Genomic DNA, 19,793 nt, shown 5'->3' with positions numbered 1-19,793 from the left:
TGAGCACTGTAATCAAAAAGCAAATTTGGTTACTCACTAAGGTGAGAGTTCTGGGAGCACAAGAAGGTGAAAGTACACAACTTTGTTTATACTATATATATTCACACGAGAGGCACTTTATTTGGAAGCAAGTGGTTATAATTGTTACATCACAGCTGGAGAATGAACTGTTATACACTTTCATATATACCATGGGTGTCCAACCTTTTGGCTTCTCTGGGCCACATTGAGCGTAGAGAAATTTTCTCGGGCCGCATATAAAATATATACTATAGTTAAAGTATATAAGTAATAAAATGCCGCTGCGCCCTTCCTGTGCCACCGCCCCCCCCCCCCCGCACTAATTTAACACAACTAGAAGATGATCAAATGAAATTGAATCAGTATATAGAGGTTTACTCCTTCTGAGAAATATTAAAGGAACACTCTAACCAACATGACCACTTCAGTGATTTGAAGTGGTCATGGTGGTAGAAGTCAGAAACACTGCACATGCGCGCCTCCCCCCTCCCCTCCGAGGCAGCCTCTGCCTACAATTAGTTGGAGGCCCCTGTGGCCATGCCCCCGACCCGACGTCCTTCCTCACCCAGAAAAAAAAATTGTCACGGGGCAGTGGGCCGCATTGCCTGGGGTTCCGGGCCGCATGTGGCCCCCGGGCCGCAGGTTGGACATGCCTGATATATACAGTAGATGCACTTTTGAAATGGACTGCACTAATGTTATGCACTTTATATGCCATGATATATATACAGTATGTTACAAAAGTGAGTACACCCCTCACATTTTTGTAAATATTTTATTATATCTTTTCATGTGACAACACTGAAGAAATGACACTTTGCTACAATGTAAAGTAGTGAGTGTACAGCTTGTATAACGGTGTAAATTTGCTGTCCCCTCAAAATAACTCAACATATAGCCATTAATGTCCAAACCTCTGGCAACAAAAGTGAGTACACCCCTAAGTGAAAATGTCCAAATTGGGCCCAGTTAGCCATTTTCCCTCCCCGGTTTCATGTGATGCGTTAGTGTTAAAAGGTCTTCGGTGTGAATGGGGAGCAGGTTTGTCAAATCTGGTGTTATCGCTCTCCCTCTCTCACACTGGTCACTGGAAGTTCAACATGGCACGTCATGGCAAAGAACCCTCTGAGGATATGAAAAAAAATTGTTGCTCTACATAAAGATGGCCTAGGCAATAAGAAGATTGCCAAGACCCTAAAACTGAGCTGCAGCATGGATGCCAAGACCATACAGCAGTTCAAAAGGACAGGTTCCACTTAGAGCAGGCCTTACCATGGTCGACTAAAGAAGTTGAGTGCACGTGCTGAGCGTAATATCCAGAGGTTTTCTTTGGGAAATAGACGTATGAGTGCTGCCAGCATTGCTGCAGAGGTTGAAGGGGTAGGGGGGTAAGCCTGTCAGTGCTTAGACCATATACGCTGCACACTGCATCAAATTGTTCTGCATGGCTGTCATCCCAGAAGGAAGCCCCTTCTAAAGATGATGCACAAATAAGCACAAAAACAGTTTGCTGAAGACAAGCAGACTAAGGACATGGATTACAGGAACCATGTCCTGTGGTCTGATGAGACCAAGATAAACTTGGTTCAGATTGTGTCAAGCGTGTGTGGCAACAAGGTGAGGAGTACAAAGACAAGTGTGTCTTGCTTACAGTCAAGCATGGTGGTAGGAGTGTCATGGTCTGGGGCTGCATGAGTGCTGCTGGCACTGGGGAGCTACAGTTCATTGAGGGAACCATGAAAGCCAACATGTACTGTGACATACTGAAGCAGAGCATGATCTCCTCCCTTCAAGGACTGGGATGCAGGGCAGTATTCAAACACGATAACTACTCCAAACACACCTCCAAGACGACCACTGCCTTGCTAAAGAAGCTGAGGGTAAAGGTAATGGATTGGCCAACCATGTATCCAGCCCTAAACCCTATTGAGCATCTGTGGGGGCATCCTCAAACAGAAGGCGGAGGAGCGCAAGGTCTCTTACATCCACCAGCTTCTTGATGTCATCATGGAGGAGTGGGTGGAAGAGGCATCCAGTGGCAACCTATGAAGCTCTCGTGAACTCCATGCTCAAGGGGGTTAAGGCAGTGCTGGAAAATAATTGTGGCCACACAAAATTGTGAAACTTTGGGCCCACTTTGGACATTTTCACTTAGGGGTGTACTCACTTTTGTTGCCAGCGGTTTAGACCAGCGTTCCCCAATGGGTGTTCTGCTGAACCCTAGGGTTCCTCGAGAACAAAATTGAGGTTTTGCGGCATTTTGCCACATCAAAGATAGCCGCCGCTGCCTGCCATTTCCGGAAGGTCGGAAACAGCAGAGCAGGGCCAGTACAAGGGGGGGCGGAACCTTCACTTCCCTGTTAGCGGAGATACAAACGTGATAGGGATTTGTAGCGACGTCAGCCACCGGCTGGAGCCGAAATTTCAAAGGACCAAGATGAGAGGAGCAGAGGGTTTGCTTGCCGAAGCTGTGACCTGGAGGAGCCGCCGTGCCAAGGAAGAACCAAGCACTGTTAATCCCAGTAAGCTGAATGCCATCATTACCTCTTTGGATTGGGGGGGGGGGGGGGAGACTGAGGCTGAGGGGAGGTTAATTACCAATGGTATTTGTATTATGCAGAATGAGGGGGTTAATGTATTGCTACTGGTCACTGATGCATTAGTGACCGACCAGTGACAGTTAATTAACCTGTTTGAGCTGCATTAGTGCAACCAGCGTCAGTGTTAATTAAACCCTTTTTGCTGCATTAGTGCAACCAGTGCCACTGTTTATTAGTGCACTGATTTTGTGAGTGCATTTTAATTTGTTTTAATAAAATACTATTGCTGATTTAAGCGGTAAAACAATATGTATAATTTCTATTCCTTTTGTGAGTTATTGGTGGTGAAAATATCTTGCTGTGTTTCCCTCACATCATTTGATATACTGGAGGAGTCAAGAGTTGGTGTCTGGATACCTGAAGCAGCCAATTAAGACCCTTTAAAGGGGAAAGCACACTGTGAGCTATATTGCCAAATAGGTTCATGTGTTAAGGTGAGCGTCGATAGTGAATGGTGCTGGTATTTACAGAAGAGTGCTCACAGCAAGAAATGTAGGCTTCTTTTTAGTAGATAGCAATTGAGTTGGTTTGGAACAATTTGGTGATGGAAATCTCACACTCATACACTTATGGACTTTAAATTTTTATATTTAATTATTTTCCTTTTCACATCTCTGAATATTGTACACATTGGATTTATTGTATATATGCATATATAGTGTATTGGTAGAGTAATATTTATTGGTCAAAACATTGGAGTATTTGCACTATTTTTTACACATTTCTTGTAACAGATATTGGTTTCTTGATGATGGAATAATGTTGCACAGTACAATTTAGGATATATTTATGGTTTTATGTGAGGAGTTCAGTGATTTTCAGGAACATTTAATAGATTTGGAGAATGGACACATTTTTATTTGTAGCGGTTTAACACATTTGGTGTTGCACAGAGAATTGTATTTACTAACACTCCTTAATGTGCTGCTTCCTGGGGTGTGTAACGTGTAGCATGTAACATGGCTACCCCAAGAGGCAGTGTGTCTATGTATGGGGGGGTATATCATTTTAACCTAAGCTGGAAAGAAGGAAGTGCTGTATCATACAGAAAAAGATAAGATTTTCCTAAGTTCTATAAGAGCGAGAGGGTAGAACCAGATGAGCATATATTGTTTTAATGGGTTAAGTTCTACTAAATCATTCTACAACCTCTTTAACCACTTTGCCACTGAGTACCGGAGTACTACTGCGGCAAAGTGGCACGATCCCGTCTGACGACGTAGACCTACGTCGCCAGACTCCTCCCCTGTAGGCGGCGCTCGCGAGCCGCCGGAGGCGCAGTCCCGCTGTTTTCATTCACAGCGGGAGTCGGGCCAGGGGAGTCGGGCCAGGGGAGGAGCAGCGGCGATCGCCGCTGCTCTGCCCCGATCGTCGGGGATCTAGTGTGGAGATCCGCCCGCCTGTGTAAACACGAGGGGTCGGATCTCCTCAGTGACAGGGAGTGACAGATCGGAGTGTTCAGCATAGCTGGACATCCGATCTGTCCCTGTCTCACACAGTCACCTCCCCCCCGCCACACGTCAGTAAGCACCAGGCATACATTAACCCCTCCCTCTCCAATAAAAATAACCCCTTCCCTGCCAGTGTCATTTTTACAGTAACAGTGCATATTTATAGCACTGATTACTGCAGTAATGTCACTGGTACCCCCAAAAGTGTCAAAAATGTCAAAGGGTCCGATCTGTCTGCCGCAATGTCGCAGTCCCGCAAAAAAAAAAAAAAAAAATTGCAGATCGCCGCCATTACTCGTTAAAAAAAAAACACCAAAAATGACATAAATCTTTCCCTTTGTTAGTCAACGCAATAACTTTTGCACAAACCAATCAAAATACGCTTATTGCGATTTTTTTTACCAAACATGGGTAGCAGAAAAAAAAATGGCCAAAAATTAAAAAAAAAATTGGTTTTTACATCTTTTTTGGGGGGAATTTCATTTAAAAAATGTTAAAAATGTTATTTTTTCAAAATAAACGCTCTTTGTTTATAGCGCAAAAAGTAAAAATCGCACAGGTGATCAAATACCACCAAAAGAAAGCTCTGTTTGTGGGAAAAAAAAGGACGTAAATTTCGTTTGGGTACGGCATCGCACGACCGCGCAATTGTCAGTTAAAGTCGCACAGCGCCGAATCGCAAAAAGTGGCCCAGACGTAAGACAGCAAAATGCTCTAGTGGTAAAGTGGTTAATGTGTTTGCATATGGCTGCACATGCACAATGGGTTGATTTAGAGGCTGTTCATTTAGCAAATTAAATGGAAGCTTTTTTTTTTTCTTGCACATGATTGGGTATTGAAACATCACCTAATTCAGTATGTTCAGTGGACGTTCACTTTGGAAAACCGCACATTTTTGAACTGCAAAAGTGATAAAACCCAACATAGTTTCATAGTTAGTAAGGTTGGAAAAAGACACCAGTCCATCCAGATCAATGTGTGCCTGTGTGTGTGTGTGCGCGCATGCGCATTTGTGTCTCTACCACTTCCTATATCCTTGTATAATGTGTTCGATAAAATACCAATCTAAGAGTATTTTTAAATTAGTGACACTTCCCTCTGAAACCACCGATTGTGGAAGCGTCTTCCACATCCTTACCACTCTAACAGTAAAGAACCCCTTACACTGTTTAATGTTAAGCCACTTCTCATCCGACTTTATTGAGTGGTCTTGTGTCTTTTTGAGTGACCTGAGACTGAAAAGATTCCTCCTGATGTTGGAATCATCATTAAGATATTTGTATAATAATATCATATCCCCTCTTAAGCATCTTTTCTTCAGGGAGAATAAAGTTAATGTTTCTCCTAGCTGGGATCCTCCAGCCCCCTTATTCGTTTCATTGCCCTTCCCTTGACTCTGTCCAGTTCCAGAGCATCCTTTCTGTGGACTGTGGACAAGAGCTGGATGGCATACTCAAGATGTGGCCAAACTAGAGTTTTATAAAGTGGTATAATTAACATTTTATCTCTTGAGTAAATACCCTTTTTTTTGCATACTAATATTCTGCTGGCCTTGCTTGCTTCAGCTTGTAATTGCATGCTATTGCTCAGTCTGTCATCAATTAGGACCCCCAGGGTCTTTTTCCATCCTTGATTCTAGCATGTAGCTTGCATTCATATTTTTAGCCCCCAAGTGCATTACTTTACATTTCCCAACATTGAACCTCATTTGCCATGTGTTTGCCCACCCTTCAATTTTATAGAGGTCTTCCTGTAAACGTGTTTTCTTCTGTTGTGAAAGGATTGCCCTGCTTAGCTTTGTATCATCAGCAAATGCTGAGATTGAACAATTTATCCCAACCTCTATATAATCTATGAACAAGTTTAACAGGATTGGTCCCAGACCATTAAGAAGATACACTATTTATCATTACCCTCTGGACACACCCCTGTATCCATTTACATATACACCAACAGACCTCAATTTGTGGGCTAAGCATTTATAGGGTACCGTGTCAAATGCTTTTTACTTTGTTTTTTTTTCTTTTCATATTTCACATGCGGAACAACAATTAATTCCACCAACTTACCAATGCATTCTGCTAACCGAGAACCTCCGATATACTGAGTTGTCCAAGTGTAGGCAGTTTTTTTCCACATTCCTCATATAGCCTGCTCCTTCTCAAAAAAGCGAAGTCATAACCCTTGAGTAAAGTTTTAAAAACTCATACATTAGTACAGTGTAAACGGCAATGTTATGTAATTACTCATAGTACCTACAATTTATTTTTCAGGAGTCATTTATCTAGGACTAATGAATGGTTATTTCGGATTGCCTGCAATGGTTTGCCACATTGGGTCTGTAAAATCTCTTAACCTGGCCATAGATGATTTTTTTTTTAATTACCCAGCTAGCTGATCAAAAAAAAAAAAAAAAAAAAAAGGATTTCCCCATCCACACATTTGAAGGAACCCTCCCTGCTGCACCACTGTATTCTGACAGCAGGGACTCTGCCACTGTCAGAATACATTGATCAGTGCCGCAGCCGATTAGCTGTATGTGCTGACTGATTAAAATAGTTCCAACATTTCCGTTTGAGAGAAGATCTATAATTTGACTTCTCTCTAGCGGGAATGGCCACATTTCTGCTGAACTAATAGAATACCGACCCCTCTATGGCCAGCTTAAGTGTTGCTCTAGATTTTATCTTTGTAAATTACACAAAGACAAAACTTCTCCACTATTTTGGGGTTTATACACTAAATATTAAAAGAAAAAAGATGTTTTTAATGTGTCAAAAATGTATTAGCGAATATTATTGGAGCTCTAGGGAAAAAAAAAAAGCCTAACAAACAGTTGAAACACATATATGGAAGCTGGTTTACCTGTCAAATTATTTTTATTTCTCTCTATCTGATCCTGAGATTTATATAGCCCCACCCCACATCACAGCTACAGAAAGTTTGTTAGCTAAATTAAAAATGTAAAGATGGCTCTGACATGCATAAATAAAATGAGAAAAACAGCACCTTACAATAAACAAAATAATAGTGGATGATGCTTACATACAGTATCTCACAAAAGAGTACACCCCTAACATTTTTGTAAATATTTTATCATATCTTTTCATGTGACAACACTGAAGAAATGACGCTTTGCTACAATGTAAAGTAGTGAGTGCACAGCTTGTATAACAGTGTAAATTTGCTGTCCCCTCAAAATAACAACACACAGCCATTGATGTCGAAACCGTTGGCAACAAAAGTGAGTAAATTCCTAAGTGAACATGTCCAAATTGGGACCAAAGTGTCAATATTTTGTTTGGCCACCATTATTTTCCAGCACTGCCTTCACCCTCTTGGGCATAGAGTTCAACAAAGCATCACAGGTCACTACTGGAGTCCTCTTCCACTCCTCCATGACGATATCACTGAAGCTGGTGGATGTTAGAGACCTTGCGCTCCTCGGCCTTCTGTTTGAGGATGCCACACAGATGCTCAATAGGGTTTAGGTCTGGAGACATGCTTGGCCATTCTATCACCTTTACCCTCAGCTTCTTTAGCAAAGCAGGGATTGTCTTGGAGGTGTTTTTGGGGTTGTTATGTTGGAATACTGCCCTGCGGCCCAGTCTCTGAAGGGAGGGGATCATGCTCTGCTTTAGTATGTCACTGTACATGTTGGCATTCATGGTTCCTGCAATGAACTGTAGCTCCCCAGTTCTGGCAGCACTCATGCAGCCCCAGATAATGACACTTACACCACCATGCTTGACTGTAGGCAAGACACACTTGTCTTTGTACTCCTCACCTGGTTGCCACCACACACACTTGACACCATCTGAACCAAATACATTTATTATGGTCTCATCAGACCACAGGACATGGTTCCAGTTATCCATATCCTTACTCTGCTTGCCTTCAGCAAACTCTTTGCGGGCTTTTTTGTGCATTATCTTTAGAAGAGGCTTCCTTCTGAGACGACAGCAATGCTGACCAATTTGATGCAGTGTGCGGCGTATGGTCTGAGCACTGACAGGCTGACACCCCCACCCCCTTAACCTCTTCAGCAATGTTGGCAGCACTCATAAGTCTAATTCCCAAAGACACTCTCTGGATATGACCCTGAGCACATGCATTAAACTTCGTTGATCGACCATGGTGAGGCCTGTTCTGCGTGGAACCTGTCCTGTAAAACCGTTGTATGGTCTTGGCCGCCGTGCTGCAGCTCAGTTTCAGGGTCATTACAATCTTCTTATAGCCTAGGCTATCTTTATGTAGAGAAACAATTCATTTTTTTTGGATCCTCAGAGAGTTCTTTGCCATGAGGTGCCATGTTGAACTTCCTATGCCCAGTATGAGAGAGTTAGAACGATAACATCAAATATAACACACCTGCTCCCCATTCACACCTGAGGCCTTGTAACTCTAACAAGTCACATGACACCGGGGAGGAAAAATGGCTAATTGGGCCCAATTTAGACATTTTCACTTAGTACTCACTTTTGTTGCAAGGGGTTTAGACATTCATGGTTGTGTGTTGAGTTATTTTGAGGGGACAGCAAATTTACACTGTTATAGATGGCTTATCCTGTTATTTTAATCTCAAAACTATCAGCAACACACCATCTAAAATACAGATAGCCACTAGAAGACGAACCTGCATAGGAAATACTGTATCTGTGTTGTAAATACAATCCTGAAAATTGTAACAGAATGACAACAAAATATGTGAACTAAAAGACAGAAAATGAGGTCTTGTATAAGAAATATTACCTGTAAAATTCCTTTCTCTGAGTCCTCCGACAGTCGCCGCCACTTCATATTCATCACTAATGGGGGTTATTGACCTTTTCTCCGCAGGAGTAGCTAGGCAACAAAACAGTGAATATCAAAGCTTTTAGCATATCCCACCCCTAGGGGGTGGTCCCCTCAGTCAATACCTCCCTGCTTCCTGCATTCCCAACTCAGTTTCAGTAGCATAGCAGTAGAGTACATAAACAAACCCCAAAAGAGGGGCGGGGGCGGCGACTGTCGGAGAACTCAGAGGAAGGAATTTTACAGGTAAGATCTTACAAAATTTCCGTTTTCTCTTACGTCCTCCGACAGTCGCCGCCACTTCATATTCATCACTAATGGGGACGTCCCATAGCAGTGTAGACATTAGGGGTGGGAAAAAAGCAGCCGCGCCTAAAGCAACGCAGTACCCACATCAGAGAAAGGAACCTTATCAAGGTAAGAGAACCAACTGGGCAACAGGAAAAAAAAAACGTGCTCAACAGGAGCAACGACCCAGGAAAACAAGTAACCTAGGGATAAAGACATCCCAACAGCCAAGGACCCAAAAACAAGGGGCCCTAAGGCACTGCCGCACTAAGAACTTTGCGGCCAAAGGAAGCATCCGCCGATGCCTGAACATCCACCTTGTAGAATTTTGAGAAGGTGTGAACGGACGACCAAGTCGCCGCCTTACACACCTGGGCCACAGAGGCCTGATGACGATAGGCCCAAGACGTACTCAGAGACCTGGTAGAGTGCGCCTTCACAGGGAAAGGAGGAACCTTCCCCTTCAAAGCATAGGCTTGCACAATGGTCTGTCTGATCCATTTGGCGATGGTCGCAGCTGACGCTGCCATGCCCTTCCAAGGACCCTCTGGAAGGACAAATAGAGAATCCGACTTGCGAAAGGATTTCGTCGATGACTGGTAAACCCTGATCGCCCGAACAACATCCAAGGAATGCAACGCCACCTCCTTTGGATGCTTAGGCTTCGCGCAAAGCGAAGGCAAGACAATGTCCTCATTGAGGTGAAATTTCGAGATCCTCTTCGGAAGAAAAGAAGGGTTAGGTCGTAAGACCACCTTATCCAGGTGAATCACCAAGTAGGGAGAGCTGCAGGACAAGGCCGCCAGCTCCGATACCCTGCGAGCCGAAGTGATTGCCACCAAAAAGGCAACCTTCTTAGACAAGAGAGACAACGAGATCTCCCTGATCTTCTCAAAGGGAGCATGTTGCAATACGGACAGACAAAGTCCCATGGAGGTAAAGGATTCCTCCGAGGAGGAGCCAAGTGACGCACCCCTTGAACAAAGGTGCTAACCAAAGAATTAGACGCCACAGGGCGTTGAAAAAGAACGGCCAGCGCAGAAATCTGACCCTTAATCGTGGCCAACGCCAAACGCTGGTCCACTCCAGTTTGGAGGAAAGCCAACACTCTCGATACCGAGTACGAGCGAGGGGAATACCCCCTGGACTCACACCAGGCAAAATACGCCTTCCAAGTACGGTAGTAAATCTTCCCCGAAGAGGCTTTTCTAGCCTTGATCAAAGTGGGAATGACCGCAGGGGAGAGACCCCTATCCTTCAGGACCTGGCTTTCAACAGCCAGGCCGTTAAAGCCAGCGACTAAAGCAGGATGGAAGATCGGTCCTTGAGACAGGAGATCTTCTCGAAGAGGCAGACGCCACAGAGCGTCGACCGCCAGATTCACGAGGTCTGCGTACCAAGACAGACGAGGCCAGTCCGGTGCCACCAGAATCACCGTGCGCGGTTCCAAGGCCAACCTGCGAAGGAACCTGGACAGCAGCTGAATCGGTGGGAAGGCATACATCAGACGATACTGACTCCAGGACGTCACTAACGCGTCTGAGGCGTCTGCCCGAGGATCGCGCGTCCTTGCTACGAACCTTTCCACCTTGTTGTTTAGACGAGACATGAACAGGTCCACATCTGGGGACCCCCACTTCGCGCACAGCATCTGAAAGACATCCGGGTGAAGGGACCATTCTCCCTGGTCCAGGGTCTGGCGACTCAGATAATCCGCCTGCCAGTTCTCCACTCCCGGAATGTGAACTGCCGTTATCGCCGGGACGTGCGTCTCGGCCCAAGACAGAATGTCGGCTACTTTCCGAGCCGCTCGGGCACTCCTGGTGCCCCCTTGGTGGTTGATGTAGGCCACCGCTGTGGCATTGTCCGTCTGCACCCGAACCGGACAGCCTTGAAGCCTGTCCGTCCAACGCAGAAGGCAGAGATGTATTGCTCGCAATTCCAGAATGTTGATCGGAAGAGAGGATTCCTCCCCCGACCAAGTTCCCTGGGCGGACAGAACGCCCAGGACACCACCCCAGCCCGACAGGCTGGCATCCGTGGTGATCACCGTCCACGACAAAGGACGAAAAGACCTGCCCCCCGACACCGCCGGGGACTGGAGCCACCACAAAAGACCCCTTCGGGTGAGGCGGCTCAACGAAATCCGCAGATCCAGAGATTGCGGACGCCCGTCCCACTTGGCCAGGACCTCCGCCTGAAGATCCCGTGTGTGAAACTGGGCGAAGGGAATCGCCTCGAAAGCCGAGACCATCAATCCCAGACACCTCATACACGTCCGGAGTGACGAGCACTGATTGTCCCTGAGGGACCTGACCTCGTCCTGAAGTGTCCGGAGCTTGTCTTCCGGCAGGAAGACCTTCGCTTGAACAGAGTCCAGTATCATCCCCAGGTAGGGAAGACGAACGGACGGACACAACGTTGACTTTGGGAAATTTATCGTCCAACCGAACTCCTGCAGAGTCTGCATCGTGATGAACAGGTCGTTCACCAGGCCCTGACTGGTCGCAGACCGAATCAAGATATCGTCCAGATACCTCAAGACAGAGATGCCCTGGGCTCTCAGTAAAGCCAGGACCGGCGCAAGCACCTTGGTGAAAACCCGCGGAGCCGAAGCAAGACCGAAGGGTAACGCCACAAATTAGTAGTGATCCTCCGCAATGGCGAATCGAAGGTACCTCTGGTGACCCTCGAAAATTGGAATGTGAAGATACGCATCCATCAAATCGATGGAGGCCATGAATTCCCCCGGAACCAGGGCAGCCACCACCGAGCGCAGGGATTCCATGCAAAATTTTCGAACCCGCACAAAGTGGTTCAGAGCTTTCAAGTCCAGAATCGGACGTACCTTGCCCTCCTTTCTGGGCACAGTGAACAGATTGGAATAGAACCCCCGAAATCTGTCCCGAAGAGGCACCGGAACCACCACTCCCTGGGCCCGCACCGCCAGGTGCAGATCCCGCAAGCGCTCCGGAGTCAGCTGAAGGTTTGAGGGGAAAAATCTGCCCGCCGGCCGAGAGAGAAACTCAATCTTGTAACCAGATCGAACGATTTCCTGAACCCACCTGTCCCGAATGCGGTCCAGCCAGGGTTGAAGAAAACCGAGCAAACGTCCCCCCGCCCCAGAACTGGGTGAGGGCGTCCCTTCAGGCCGTATTGTTATGGGCAGCGGACCCGGACTGGCCGGACATCTGCTTACCCGTCCACGGCTTCTTCTGGGAACCTTGGCCCTTGAAGGGCTTGCCCTTATAGTGCGACCGAAAGGCACGAAAGGACCCCTAAGAGGGTCTAAACGAGGTATTCTTCTTACCACAAACAAACTTATTCTTGTGAGTTTGGGGCAAGAGAGTGCTCTTACCCCCAGAAATACCCTTTATCAGAGTATCCAAAGATTCGCCAAAAAGGCGAGATCCCGCGTAGGGCAAGTTAGCTAAAGTCTTGCGAGAAGATTGGTCAACAGACCAACATTTCAGCCATATCAGGCGACGGTTCAATACCGCCACACTTGAAAGACGCGCAGCCAAAGGGACCAAATCCAAGTCCGCATCACACAAATACATGACACCCTGATGAATCTGATCCACCATAGCCAAAGTTGTCGGCGGGGCAGAGTCAGCCACCAGGGTGCGCCTGAGCACCTGCGTCCAATCCGCAATAGCCTGGGCTGCCATAATGGAAGCAAAAATAGGCTTCAGCATAGAGCCAGCAACCGTATAAGAATGACGGGCCAGAGACTCCAATCTCCTGTCCGTCGGGTCCCTTTCACACAGACTGACCGTTCAGATCCGCCTGTCCGTTTTTGTGGCAGATTTGAACGGTCCCCCCCCATGTATTCCTATGGGGCATCGGATGTCAGCGGAGACATGTCCGCTGACATCCGATCCGTCAAATCTGGATGGATGGAAACCCTATTTTGCATCCGTCCAGAGGATCGGATGAGAACGGACAGAGACGGTCCGTTCCCATCCGATTCCCCTATAGGGATGTATGGGAAACTGACAGCTGTGTCTCCACGCACAGCACGGAGACACAGCTGTCACCCGCCTGCTCAGCAGGGGATCGGCGGCTCGATCCCCCGCTGAGATAAACGCACGGACGGACTGTTTGAAAGGGGCCTAAAGAAGAATGTATATTAACACATAGTATACATAATAAACACATATTGCTGATTATCCTGAAGCAGAAATTAGTTGCATAATACACACATATTGTAGAGAATACAATATGAGTGTTAGCAAACGTCTGATTTTCACAAGAATCTTTACAGATTTGATCAGTGTTTGCATTATATAGGTAGCAATAGATGGGTGAACTTGTTGCTCATTTTAAAAGGACCAGTCTGCCACATTTTGTGTGATACTTATCTAACACTGTCAGTAAAACATCCTGGGTTTTCATTATTCTTCATAGGGGTGTAAAGAGCTAGATACACAAACAATTTTCTCTGTACAATAATAAGAACCTGTGACTGCTTGGGAGAGCTGGTTTCTGACCACTAAAGTCATGAAATTGTCTCATAGGAAGTGAAGCTCTAAAATTGGAGCAGTATTTGTCTTTTTGTCAACAGACCAACATTTCAGCCATATCAGGCGACGGTTCAATACCGCCACACTTGAAAGACGCGCAGCCAAAAGGGACCAAATCCAAGTCCGCATCACACAAATACATGACACCCTGATGAATCTGATCCACCATAGCCAAAGTTGTCGGCGGGGCAGAGTCAGCCACCAGGGTGCGCCTGAGCACCTGCGTCCAATCCGCAATAGCCTGGGCTGCCATAATGGAAGCAAAAATAGGCTTCAGCATAGAGCCAGCAACCGTATAAGAATGACGGGCCAGAGACTCCAATCTCCTGTCCGTCGGGTCCCGGAACACCGGAGTATCCTCAGCAGGGATCGCAGTGGATTTATTTAAATTCGCCACTGCATGATCCATCTGAGGCGGCACACACCAGCGCTCATCAGTGGCGGGTGTAAATGGATAACGAAGCTTGAACCTACTCGGCACAGCAAAAGGCTTCTTTAAATTGCGCCATTGCTCATCAACCGCGCGCTGAAATTCCGTAGAGCAAGGAAAAACCTGCGATGTTTTGCGTTTCCTTTGCGTCCCATAAGAGGACATCAAAACAGGAGGACATGGTTCATCCTGCAAATGCAGCGTTTGCTTGATAGAAGCAACCAACTCATCCATGAGTGCAAGCTCTTCAGACGAGCCAGGGGGAGAATTATCAACCCCTTCCACCTCAGCCTCCCCCTCAGACCCCACAAGGTCTAGAGATGAGTGAGACCCTGAGAAGGGCACTCCAGCCATAGCAGCCCCATCGCCCTCTGAATCAGAGGAAATAGACACTCTGGGCCGTTTTGTGGATCGATCACCCACCAGCATCTGCACCTGAGCAGCCAAATTTGCCACAATAGCAGCCAGATCCGCCCCCTCGGGGGAAGCAGCAGCCCCTTGGCCCCCCACCAAGGCGGGAGGAAACTTGAAATCCTGAGAATCCATGCCCCAGTAGTATTAGGAAAAAAGGAGTACTGCCCCTTTAAGATCGCGGCGAGCGTAGCCCACCGCACCCACTGAATACACCGACCCCCACAGGGATAAGAACACTGGGCAAGGAATACAGGAAAATGGAAAGGTAAAAACCTGGAGAGATCACACAGGCTGCTGCCACCGATCGCTGTCCCAGAGCAAAAGGAAGTGATGCAATGACTGACCGCCCCTGTAAAGCCTATGTAAGGCTACACAAACATGGCCGCTCGGCTGAGGACTTGATAGGCAAATAGAAAATGGCGCCGACATGTGGCCTGATCGATCGCCGCCAAAATGGCGGCGGTTGGCGCCAAAACGCTGCGCCTTACCACACAGGACCGGCCACCACATTTCTGCCGCAAAAAAATGGCGGGTCGCCGCAGCGATCGCCGCACAGCATGTCCAAACTCAGACTGCTTCATGTATGCACTCAGCAGAGCAGGAGAGCCCCCCCCCCCCCCCTCGCAGCCCACACACAGGCAGTAATTCCACACAGGAACTGACAGGGAGCTCAGCAGCCACACAGACATGCAGGGTCCCACAGTCCCAGACTGACACCCAATAGACAGGTCCCCACATAGAGATACACTTACCAGTCCGGATGGCGTGGGGAGCCTGCTCCAGCGACCAAACCGCTGTACTGAGGACAGGGAGTGTCGCAGCCGTGACGCAGTGGAACTGCGGTGCGAAACCGCAATGGCGTCCAGTGAGGTAGCCACCTCACAGATAGCATCCCTGCAGCGAACAGGGATGGGTCGTTCAATGTGCCAGGGAAACCTGTGCTGAACGCTCAATGGCAGGCTGGGAAGCCCCTGGCCCTGAGCCCTGGGATCCAGGGTGGCCAGTCCAAGACCCAGCTCCGCACGATCATCGTCATCAGAAGAAGCTAACTAATGCTGAAAATAAACAGCTAAGTAAAAGAAAGAGAAAAAAACTCCAAATAAAATCAAAAAGAGAAAAGAAGCTGAGACTGAGAGCCCCAGCACAGGAACAGCCAGCCTACTCCTAAGCTAGGCATTAGAAACTGAGTTGGGAATGCAGGAAGCAGGGAGGTATTGACTGAGGGGACCACCCCCTAGGGGTGGGATATGCTAAAAGCTTTGATATTAACTATTTTGTTGCCTAGCTACTCCTGCGGAGCAAAGGTCAATAACCCCCATTAGTGATGAATATGAAGTGGCGGCAACTGTCGGAGGACGTAAGAGAAATAACCATTTTTGACAGCACTAAAGATAATATTAATAAAGTAAAATACCTGATTACACATTGGTTTGCAGTAATAGTTGTCAAAATAAACACACACCAATCCTCCATTGTTTGGTACCCGAGGTACTGAGCAGTTGGTTAATTTCACAATCTGTTTAAAATCTATAAACATCAAGAAAATAAAATTATAGGTAATGTCAAGAAATTTAGATAGATCAAAAAATGAAGTTAAAAACACAGGCAGGATTTTGATGACCCTAATGTCTTCCTGACAAGGAGCACCAACTCACCTAAAACAAAAATAGAGGTGCCCCCCACTATTAAACAAATCAATGTGCCAAACACACACTCACTGTACCCTGAAGAAGCCCATGTGGCTTGTGGGCGAAACATGTCGGTGCTACTGCCTGCACACGCATGTGATCCTAAGCATGCCATGGCACTGTTAACATCCAGCTATGCAGCATTACCCCGCTGACCGGAAGGAAGTGACCAGATGGGAATCCAGAGAGCCCCACATGACAGCCCACACACAAACTCCACTTTTCGGTGGGAGCCTGGTGTGATGGAGAGCCCAGCACAGTATTTTGGAGGAACAGGCATAGCACATCCAGCGGTACCCCACAGCAACAGTTGTTATCAGCGCTCAGTTCAGAAGCCTACATCTCTGATGGTATGGGGTTGCATGAGTGTGTGTGGCATGGCCAGCTTACACATCTGGAAAGGCACCATCAATGCTGAAAAGTATATCCAAGTTCTAGAACAACATATGCTCCCATCCGGATGTCCTCTCTTTCAGGGAAGACCTTGCATTTTCCAACATGGCAATGCCAGACCACATACTGCATCAATTACAACATCATGGCTGCGTAGAAGAAGGATCCGGGTACGGAAATGGCCAGCTTGCAGTCCAGATCTTTCACCTATAGAAAACATTTGGCGCATCATAAAGAGGAAGATGCGACAAAGAAGACCTAAGACAGTTGAGCAACTAGAAGCCTGTATTAAACAAGAATGGGAGAATATTCTTATTCATAAACTTGAGCAACTTGTCTCCTCGGTCCCCAGACGTTTGCAGACTGTTATAAAAAGAAGAGGGGATGCCACACAGTGGTAAACATGGCCTTGTCCCAACATTTTTGAGATGTGTTGATGCCATAAAATTTAAAATCAACTTATTTTTCCCTTAAAATAAAACATTTTCTCAGTTTAAACATTTGATATGTCATCTATGTTGTATTCTGAATAAAATGTTGAAATTTGAAACTTCCACATCATTGCATTCTGTTTTTATTCACATTCATTCACATTTTATAGTGCCCCAACTTTTTTGGAATCGGGTTTGTATATTGGTTTACCTGTAACATGATTGTTAGACAGTTCTCTAACATTTTCTAAAATAAAAAAAAAAACTACTATCTTGAAAAAACACTTTAAGGTCCCTTTCACACAGACAGACCGTTCAGATCCGCCTGTCCGTTTTTGTGGCAGATTTGAACGGTCCCCCCCATGTATCCCTATGGGGCATCGGATGTCAGCGGAGACATGTCCGCTGACATCCGATCCGTCAAATCTGGATGGATGGAAACCCTATTTTGCATCCGTCCAGAGGATCGGATCGGATGAGAACGGACAGACGGTCCGTTCCCATCCGATTCCCCTATAGGGATGTATGGGAAACTGACAGCTGTGTCTCCACGCACAGCACGGAGACACAGCTGTCACCCGCCTGCTCAGCAGGGGATCGGCGGCTCGATCCCCCTCTGAGATAAACGCACGGACGGACTGCGTGAAAGGGGCCTAAAGAAGAATGTATATTAACACATAGTATACATAATAAACACATATTGCTGATTATCCCGAAGCAGAAATTAGTTGCATAATACACACATATTGTAGAGAATACAATATGAGTGTTAGCAAACGTCTGATTTTCACAAGAATCTTTACAGATTTGATCAGTGTTTGCATTATATAGGTAGCAATAGACGGGTGAACTTGTTGCTCATTTTAAAAAGGACCAGTCTGCCACATTTTGTGTGATACTTATCTAACACTGTCAGTAAAACATCCTGGGTTTTCATTATTCTTCATAGGGGTGTAAAGACCTAGATACACAAACAATTTTCTCTGTACAATAATAAGAACCTGTGACTGCTTGGGAGAGCTGGTTTCTGACCACTAAAGTCATGAAATTGTCTCATAGGAAGTGAAGCTCTAAAATTGGAGCAGTATTTGTCTTTTTCATGTTGTTCTTAGGGTCTGGAACAAACTTAAGGGGGACCCTGGGCAACAAAAAAAATTGTGAGCACCCACCCCCCCCCCCCCCCCCCACCCTATACATTTATGCCAGACCCTGAATCCGAGAATGCAGCCTGGTTTGCCGGGAGAGGGAGGATGCACAATAGGGAGTGTGAAGGGTGGAGTGGGGCAAGTCTGGTAGGAACCATGTACCATTGGGCGAGTAGCTTCATAGCAGATTCAGTAGATATCATACTGATAGAACAAGAGGTAAATGTGGACCAAAGTTGTGGCCAATCCTCCTTGGATTTGGAACTTCTAAGACCGTTCTTCCCCTTGAAGACATAAGAATGGGCTATATGGGCGGACAGGTAATTAAGTTAGTTATTTTACATTTGTTATAGCACTGTCTGCCTTGATTGTGGGCTATCCGAGTTGACACTTTTGAGACATGTTATGTCTTATGACAGCAGCTAAGTTTGAGTGGATTTTGAGTGTTTTAGTAGAGTAACAACTAAGCGCGGCTGGGTGGTTTTTGAGTATTGTATGCTTGGCGACAAGAGAAAGCCAGAGGGAATAAATAGAAGCGCAATTGATTCCCCCATAAGGAAGGGACCCTCAGAAGATAAGCATAACAACAGAGGTGCTTAATGCTCTTCTGCCTCTAGGAAAACTGGCACTCCACCATCACAGCATTTCTAAATTATACTGGATTACCTGCAGTTTCATTGATGGACAGTCTTGTAACATTTTCTAAAAAAAAAATTAGAAAAAAAAAAAAACCATTAACTTGAAAAAACACTTTAAAGAAGAATGTATATTAACATAAAGACAACTTTCCTTTCATTTTTTTTGTGTGGGTGCTCATTTGTAATGTAGCCACCATGATAGATTACTTCTGCTGTCTATCCTGAAGCAGAGACTAGTTGCATAATACACTCAAACTGTACAGAATACAATATGGGTGTCAGCAAAATGTCTGATTTTCACAAGAATCCCTACAGATGTGATCAGTGTTTGCATATATGGGTAGCTAGGTGATAGATAGGATAGATAGGTGAACTTCTTCTTGCTAATTGGAACAGTCTGCCACGACTTGTGTGATACTTAATTGGCACTGTCAGTAAAACATCCTGGGTTTTAATTATTCTTCAAAGGGATTTAAAGAACTAGACCCACAAACAATATTCTCTGTACAATAATGAGAAACTGTGACTGCTTGGAAGAGCTGGTTACTGACCACTAGAGTCCTGAAATTGTTTCATAGAAAGTGAAGCTCTTAAATAGGAGCAATATTTGTCTTTTTCAAGTTATCGTTAGGGTCTTAAGGGAACTCATAGTTACCTAGTTACATAGTAGGTGAGGTTGAATAAAGACAATAGTCCATCCAGTTCAACCTGTGTAGGTGTGTGTGGCCGTAATCATCTCACATACCCCTGAATGTTCTGATCCTTGAGATGTACGTCTAAGAGTCTCTGGGCAAAATAAAAATACTGTAAACCCCCCCCCTATAAATCAATGTCAGACCCTGAATCTGAGCATTCAGCCTGGCTGGCCAGGAAAGGGAGGAAGCATAATGGGGAGTGTGAAGGGTGGAGGTGGGCAAGTATAGTAGGAACCATTTACCATCGGGTGAGTACCTTCATGGCAGATTTATTAGATA

General features: G+C 46.0%; 1 long non-coding RNA gene across 1 annotated transcript; it reads right to left on the bottom strand.

The window, feature by feature from the left end:
- Positions 1–6,141: 6,141 nt before the first annotated feature.
- Positions 6,142–19,100, bottom strand: LOC309544022. Its single transcript, XR_014224822.1, has 3 exons — positions 18,848–19,100; positions 15,939–16,051; positions 6,142–6,255 (listed from the first exon to the last, which is right to left on the bottom strand). It is a non-coding gene; the product is annotated as an uncharacterized lncRNA (long non-coding RNA).
- Between the last annotated feature and the right edge of the window lie 693 nt (positions 19,101–19,793).

The sequence above is a fragment of the Pelophylax lessonae genome, assembly GCF_965119305.1.
Source record: "Pelophylax lessonae genome assembly, contig: HAP1_SCAFFOLD_629, whole genome shotgun sequence".
Classification (NCBI taxonomy): domain Eukaryota; kingdom Metazoa; phylum Chordata; class Amphibia; order Anura; family Ranidae; genus Pelophylax; species Pelophylax lessonae.
Note: the sequence above shows the minus strand (reverse complement) of the source record. Positions and strands in the feature narration are given on the sequence as shown.